The sequence below is a fragment of the Phocoena sinus genome, chromosome 3, assembly GCF_008692025.1.
Source record: "Phocoena sinus isolate mPhoSin1 chromosome 3, mPhoSin1.pri, whole genome shotgun sequence".
Taxonomy (NCBI): Eukaryota; Metazoa; Chordata; class Mammalia; order Artiodactyla; family Phocoenidae; genus Phocoena; species Phocoena sinus.
The window spans coordinates 77749578-77756643 of NC_045765.1; positions in this window are offsets into that span (position 1 = coordinate 77749578).

The following is a 7066-nucleotide window of genomic DNA, read 5'->3' on the forward strand; positions in this document are numbered from 1 at the left end:
CCTTAAATAATCTCCCTTTTGATGAATTTAGAGTCAACTGAATAAGGACCTTAACTGCATCTTCAAAATCTTTTCACCTTTGCCATATTCTTTTGGTAAGAAGCAAGTTATAGGCTCTGCCCACACAAAGATATGGATATGGAGATAGGGAGGGATTTCAGGGACCATCTTAGAATTCCACCTACCATGAACTCCATTCTACAAGTCTTGATATCTGTTTTAGTTATTCATCAATTTCAAAGAATTTTCTGATTTCATTATTCTAATTTGAGCCATAGATATTATTTAGAACTATAATTCTTACTTTCCAAAAATAAGTATTTAAGTTCTCTTTTATTATTGACTTCTAACATAATTGCATTGTGATCAGATAATATATTCTGTATATGATTTAAATTCTTTGGAATTTTTTGACAATTGCTTTATTAGTTCATTTACCACCCTCTCAATTTGTATATTGTCATATATTCTGTATCTAGAAGTCATTACTATTGTCTTATATAGCCAATATTCATTTAGATTTACCCATGGATTTGCCAGCTTCTTTGCTCTTTGTTCTTTTTTTTTTTTAAGTAAATTTATTTATTTATTTATTTTTGGCTATGTTGGGTCTTTGTTGCTGCATGTGGGCTTTTCTCTAGTTGCAGTGAGAGGGGACTACTCGTCGTTGCGGTGCACAGGCTTCTCATTGCAGTGGCTTCTCTTGTTGCAGAGCACAGGCTCTAGGTGCGCATGCTTCAGTAGTTGTGGCACATGGGCTCAGTAGTTGTGGCTCGTGGGCTCTAGAGCACCGGCTCAGTAGTTGTGGCGCACAGGCTTAGTTGCTCCGTGGCATGTGGGATTTTCCCGGACCAGGGCTTGAACCCATGTCCCCTGCACTGGCAGGCGGATTCTTAACCACTGCACCACCAGGGAAGTCCTGCTCTTTGTTCTTTGCTGCGTCTTTGAGCTTCCATCTGGAATAATTTTCCTTCCACCTGAAGAATACATTTAGAATTTCCTTTAGTGCCAGTCAGCTGGTTGCAATTGCATGTTTTTTTGGGTTTTTTTTAATGTCTTCATTTTGGCTTCATTCTTGAAGGAGATCTTTGCTGGACATAGAATTCACTTGGGGATATCTTCTCATTGTCTTCTGGCTTCCATTTTGTTACTATGAAGAAATCAGCTATCAGTCTTTTGTTCCATTGAAACTAATCTGTCTTTTTTCCTCTGGCTGCCTTCAAGATTTTGTCTTTGTATTTGATTTCCTGCTGTTTAATTATGCTGTGTTAAGTGAAAATTTCATTGTATTTTCCCACTTGGGTTTTATTAGGCATCTTGGATGAGCTGACATGTCAGTACTGGGATATTCTCAACTATAATTTCTTTAGATATTGCCTCTGCCCAATATTCTCTCTCCGGTCTTCTGGGGCCCTGAGTAAACATGTTAGACCTTCTTGGTGTATTTCTTATATCTCTTCATTTTTCTTCTATATGTTCTATATTTATTTTCTCTGATCATCCTAGATAGTTTCTTCTTATGTAGCTTTTAAATCAAAACTTCACTTTTCAGGTGTTTTTAATTTGCCGTGAAACTCATTCATTGAGTTCATAATTTCTATTTTTATATTTTTTAATTCTGTTTTTCTGTTAGATTCTTTTTCTTATCTGCTCTGTTACTTTTTATGGTATCCGGTCCCTTGCTGCATTTTTCAGTGAGGATTTTATTTCCATGGATTACACTTTGTGTCTGAGAATCCCAATATCTATAGCCTGCTTTGGTTCTGTTTCTGCTGTCTGTAGTTCATGTTGCTTCTAATTAATGTTGTCTTGGTTATTCTTCTACCTCATTATCTTTGATTGTTTGCATTAGAAACGTGAAAAAAAAACAGAAATAATGTAAGATCTAGGATGATTTTCTCTTCCCTAAGAGGTTTTTGTTTCTTTCTGCTGTGTACCTGTGGTCATTAGCAGTCTGGAGCTTAGGCTTTAGATTTTATGGCCTTCCAGAGGGTCCACTGCACTGCAGTTTGTACCCTCAACCCTCACTCCAGGGTAGTGCCCTTGGCCTTCAGTCTAGAGCAAGGGGTGTTTCACCACTTTTGGTGAATACCAAACCCAACTGTTGTCTTTCCAACTCTTGTTAATGACAGTACAACTCTGCTTCTCAACTTATTTCTCTAGATTGGCAGCCACCCGAAGGGCAAAATTAGCTTCCTGAACTCAACCTCTTCCTGAATTTGATGAGGTAAATTCTGTCTTATGTCTTCAAGGTGCTTATTGTGTTTCTTCATATTTCATCTTCAGTGGAAACATTGGTCCAAGTGACCTGTTTTTTCATTACCCACCTCTAGAAATTCAAGGTTACATCTTGGTCATGAATAAGATATACAACATCTGTGCTTTCATTCTCTACTGTACATCACCCTTGGGTGACTCAGGGAGTTCCAGATAACCTCCAGATAGCATCCTTTTATCAGTGACTCATTTATTCATTCAGCAAATATTTATTTAGTGCCAAGTATGTGCTATCCTTTTTTCTAGAAATAGAGATTCAGTGATAAACAAGAACTTAGTGTTTTGTTCTAGGAGACAGACAACAAGCCAGTTTTCATATGAGATGTTTTTAACCTGAGGTGAACCCTTTAAAATTATTTGCAAGGTTTAACATATATCTTCAGTCTTCTGAAGAGAGTTTGTAGTTTTCATCACATTCTCAAAGGAGTCCATGACTCAAAAAGTTTTATTAAAGAATCCCTGCTCTGTATGATATTAGAGTAATTTTAGCTCTTTTATATTAATATAAAGGTTTGAATTGTAAGCCTAATTTGTTATTTATTCCACATTGTGGGAATTGCAGAGCTGGACATTGATTAGCTTTAAATCTTTCTGTTATTTAATAGATGTTTGACTAAATGTCTGCTGTGTGCTAGGCAATGAGGATACTGAAGTAAATATGATAATTTATACCTTCAAGCATGTGCACATAGACCCCAAACAGAAAACTAGAAATCTTACCTAAAAATAATAGTTCTCAAGCATTGGCGGTATAAGAATCACCTAGTCAACCTGTAAAAAACTGATCTTTCTCAGGTTCCTTCCCCTGAACCTGAGACTTTGATTCAGTACACCTGGATTGAATCTTGGACTTTCCTCCAGAATTCTGAGGCAAGTGTTTTTAAACCACATTTTGAGAAGTAATAATAGTAAATACTTTTGTAATACTATTGCCTGCTGTACTATGTTCTGCATTCAATGTAATTTATTTACTTCTCTCAAGTAAATAAATTATATTTATTATAACTATTATATTTAAAAAACTGCTTTTTCCCATGTTACAGATTAAGAAACTGACGCACAGAACAGTTAAATTGACTTGACAAAGGTCACACAATTAGTGCTAGAACCAGGGTTCAAATGCAGATATCTGCAGGGGCAGGCTTGTAGGGGCAAGCTTGTGTCTCCCTGTGTATATGTAGCCTCCCAGTCACGCAGAGATAAGTGAAGAGCCTATCTTGACCCTCAGTGGCTCTCTCATTTCCAGGATCTCCCTGTTAAATTTTTGGCCAAAAGAGAACTTAAATCCACTGGTCTGCTGCACACCTCACGTGAGATCACGACTTCAGGCTAACAGCTATGGGCTTTCTCCATTTATTTCCTCCCCAGTGTGCAGTTTTTCTTGACAGCATCACTAGGTATGGACTTTTTGCCCTCTACTCTACCAAGTCAAGTTGGCTGCCTCCAGCTGTGGGGCTCCTGGCTTTCATTGCTGGCCTCATGCTGGTAGCACTGTTGCCCCAACAAAGCTGAGGAGTATGTGGGGGTTGGGAGATAAGAGCAGCTTCTGGTTAGAATGCTGCAGATTCCCACTACTCCTACCCAAAATTCAGCAGAGTTTTTTAAAGTGAATAAATGATTCTCAATTTGTTGTTTCCCTTTGGTCAACTTCCAGAGCCCTCAAATGATTGTTTTTGACAATTTTGTCCAGTTTATATTTGTTTGTGGGGGGGAGAGAATTTGATGATATCTTCACTGTCACTAGCAGTCCGTCCTATCCATTTTGTCAGGTCTGGGATTTGATTTTACCCCACTTACAATCTATTAAGTTAGCCTATTACTGTTTCATGGATTCTGGCAGAAGACACAAAACTCCTGGATCAGAGACAAAGGATTTCGTTACTCATGACACAGCAAGCGGCACTACTATCAGCATATTTGCAATGGTTCCTCTTGCTCACAAGCCCCCTGTGGGTGACACGAGGCCCAGGTCCGTGCTACACGTGCATTGGGTCTGTGTCACATCTGAGGAACACTGAGCTTAAGGAATCCACCACTTTTATAGCAAGCAGTAAGCCAGCTTGTTCTCTCTCCTGGAAGGAGACAGTACCTCATATCTCAGGGTTGCTCACTGTAAATGCTACCCTAAGAAATGGCTCAGGTGAGTAGTCAGGATCTCGCACGTACTCAGTAAGACACAGAGGAACATAAGAGACACACGGATAACTGTCTCTCCCAGTTCATTTCATCTAAATAGCTTATTGGAATGAAGTTGTTAATATCTTTCATATTTTAAATGTCATGATCTGTGGTGATGTTTCCTTTTTATTTCTAGTATTGTTATTTGTGTCTTCTCTCTCTTTTTTTGATGACTAGTTTTACCAGCTGTTTATTAATTTTATTAGTTTTTTTCAAAGAACCATCTTTTGCTCTTGTTGATCCTCTTATTTTTTTTCTAATCTTGAATTTCTGGTCTTATTTTTATTATTTCTATCTTTTTATTTGGATTTCATTTCCTGGGGTTTTTTTCCTTCCCTCATTTCTTGATGTGGTTGTTTAGACAGTTGACTTTCTGGCTATGTTTTCTGATATGCCCATTTAAGACCAGACATTTCCCTCTCATTGTATTTTAGCTATATCCCACGAGTTTTGATATTTAGTATTTTTAGTAACATTCAAATCAAAATATTTTATGATTTCTATTGTGATTTATTTTTTGACCCACGGCTTATTTTGAAATGTGTCATTTAATTTCCAGACATATAGGGGCTTTTCTCGTTTCTGTTTTTGTTTTTCAGATTAGTGGTTAGTGAACACATTCATATTATTTCAGTCTTTGGATTTGTTTTGATTTGCTTTGTGGAGACTTGCTCAATGGCCAAAAACATGGTCTGATTTTGTTAATGTTCCATATGTACATGAAAAGAATATGTGTTCTGAAATTGTATTGGGTGCCATAATCTGTATCTGTCAATGAGGTCAAGTTCATTAATCATGTTCAAATCATTTATATCCTTAGTGATTGAGCTGTGAGTCTGATGGACATATGTAAAATAATCCAGGGAAATGGTAGAGTAAGTGAAAGAGGACAGTGGATCAAGACCCTGAAAACATGAGCATTGAATGCCAAGGGTTTCAAGGGTATGAAGCCACAGGAAAGAGGTTTTACATGTCAGAGAAGCCATCTTTTTCCTGAGTTAATTAGCACTCCTCCCCACTTTACTCTGCTTTCTTCCATTCATTCTTTTCAATGAATGGATCTGAAATTGTGCATAATGTCTGTCCTCTGTCTCCTGTTCTAGACTGCAAAATCTCCATGAGGACTGGGGCCATCTCTGTCTTGTTCACACTATATCCCTAGTGCCTTTAGAAGACTAAATATTTGTGGCATAAGTGATTGGTGCATTTTCTTGACATGTATACTTGATAATTTGGGGAGAAAAATTTAACTTGTAACCAATTTGCAATTTTTTTTAGTACAACATGTGAATATTTATGAAGAACAGTGCAAAATTTGGAGCAATTTAAAACATAAAATGAGACAATTCAAGTAAATTTGCCCGTGACATTAGTGACTTTAGGTTCACTTTTGCATGTGATGTGGGTGATGAATGGGGAAGTAAATGTTTATCGCATTTGTCATTAGTGATATTTCAATGAAGAAGTTTGGAAAGCAGTGGTATGAAGGGTTGCCAGAGGAAGAGGAACAGGCAGAAGAGACTGAAATAGAAGAATTTTAACAAGTAGGATAAGCGTGAAGGCCCCATGGGTTGTTAATATCAAGGAACTAGAGTATTTGGAGGAGACAATGATCAACCTTGTCAATTGCCAAAGGGAGATTAGGAAATGAAGGGGAAATGAAGGCAACAAAAAGTACCAGATTTAGTAACAGGGAGGCCACTGTTTACCTGAAAAGTCAATAGAGGGAGGAGGAGAAACCAGCTGTCAGTGGATAATGAATTGTATTGACATGATGGTTAATTGGGCATTTCACCAAGTAATTACTGTCTGCCAGTGCCACCTTCAATGGCCCATCCTCATGTTAGGTAGTGGGGAGAGGAAGAGAAAATAACTTAGCTCTACCAGTAGTAAGCCTCTGAGATCCAGGTATGGACCTTCAATTCCAATGTACTATTCATTGTCTTCTCTGATGTTTAGTAATGGGGTTCTCCTCCTTTGGCAGTGAGTAGGGATTGCCTGAAAAGAAGGCGGGGGTGGGGTGGGGTTGGGGGGGGTATGTGGTTTCTGAACTGGGTTCTTTGGGAATGACTGGGATTGGGAGCCTGAGATAGATATGATAGGATAACATATTTGGCTTTATCAGGCATTTTATCCTTCTTAGAATTACTCGGTTGCTTTTCTGTTCTCCCTAAATAGTAAGCGGAGTTCCAATTTCGGCTGTGAAAAAGAATCTGAGAAAGGAATCTTTCTCAAGGTGGCTTTTGGTTGGTGTTCAGAGTGGGGAGGTACTGATACGCCACCACCCCCAACCAGGGATGTGGCAGACTGCAGCAGTAGTCAGTGAGAGAACCCCAAAGAGAAAGAAAGGGCCAAGGGACCAACTTGGAGGGCCCGGAGAGTCGCTGTACCTCGGGAAGGGTCTTAGAGGGTTTGTTTGGGTGAGACTGGCTGTTTCCTCCCTTTAGAGTCTAGGGGCTTCTGTTGGGAGCCCCGGGCTCTGCTGCAGGCTCAATGCTGGGCGCACTAGGTAGGCGCGGAAGCAGCGAATGCAGCTCCCAAGCCCGCACTCACGTCTGTAAGGAACAGACAGCTGAGTCCCTTTCCTTCCTGGCCTCCAAGGCGGGCTTCA